Genomic DNA, 1,107 nt, shown 5'->3' with positions numbered 1-1,107 from the left:
AGAGGAGAGGGGTCGTATACATACCAAAACCAACAGATACTAGAAAATATGGCAGGAAAAAGAATTCATTAGAAATTCGCAGTTCGTGAAAACTACAATGAAATTAACACCCTTAGCTGCTTACAGGCGTTGACATTCGTCAACGGGGACAAATGAAAATGTGTGCCCCGACCGGGACTCGAACTAGGGACTTCCTGCTTACATGGCAGACGTTCTATCCATCTGAGTCACCAAGGACACAAAGGACAGCGCGACTGCAAGGATTTATCTCTGGCACCCCTCCCGCGAAACCCACATTCTCAACGTATGTCCGAAAGAACAGATATCATCTTAGTATATACATAGTTAAAGCCCACCGGCCACTTGACCATCTTCATCTTATGTGCGAATGCACAAACAGTGCCCGAACTCTTACGGGACCAGCAACGCGCCGCCAGTAATGAGTACAATGGGCGGGGGCACTACGAATGTAGTGCGGGACAATACGTTGAGGATGAGGGTTTCGCAGGAGGCGTGCCAGAGATAACTCCCTGCAGTTGCGCTATCCTCTGTGTCCTCGGTGGTTCAGATGGGTAGAGCGCCTGCTATGTAAGCAGGAGATCCCGGGTTCGAGTCCCGGTTGGGGCACACATGTTCATCTGTCCCCGTTGACGTATGTCAACGTCCGTAAGCAGCTAAGGGTGTTCATTTCATTGTAATTTCATTCTAACGAGCTGCATGGCCACCGGTGGTATTTGTTCTTTCGGACATGTCCGAAAGAACAGATACCATCTTAGTATATATATCGTGAAAACTGTCGAGACATTCAGAATTCTCGCCTGACCATGTCAGGTCTAAAAATATTTAAAGTAACTTGAAGGTGGTAAGTGTAGTAGTATCTTCTCTCTCTCTCTCTCTCTCTCTCACACACACACACACACACACACACACACACACACACACACACACACAAATCAGAGTTTAGACTGGAGTTTGTACAATTCACAAAAAACTCGAAAGTGTGCTACAGTCGTCTCGTCGTCTCCAGCACATACAGTAGGTCCCCACTGAAACCTACTGTTCGCATCTTCTCAGCATACAAGACATTGCAGTCCAGTTTTCACAGAC

The 1,107-nt window shown here is 47.1% G+C and overlaps 1 non-coding gene across 1 annotated transcript; it reads left to right on the top strand.

Moving 5' to 3' along the window:
* Positions 1 to 553: 553 nt before the first annotated feature.
* Trnat-ugu lies at positions 554 to 627 on the top strand. The gene has a single exon. It is a non-coding gene; the product is annotated as a tRNA-Thr (tRNA).
* The last annotated feature ends 480 nt before the right edge of the window (positions 628 to 1,107 follow it).

Source organism: Schistocerca piceifrons, chromosome 1, assembly GCF_021461385.2.
Source record: "Schistocerca piceifrons isolate TAMUIC-IGC-003096 chromosome 1, iqSchPice1.1, whole genome shotgun sequence".
In the NCBI taxonomy this organism is placed as follows: domain Eukaryota; kingdom Metazoa; phylum Arthropoda; class Insecta; order Orthoptera; family Acrididae; genus Schistocerca; species Schistocerca piceifrons.
Note: the sequence above shows the minus strand (reverse complement) of the source record. Positions and strands in the feature narration are given on the sequence as shown.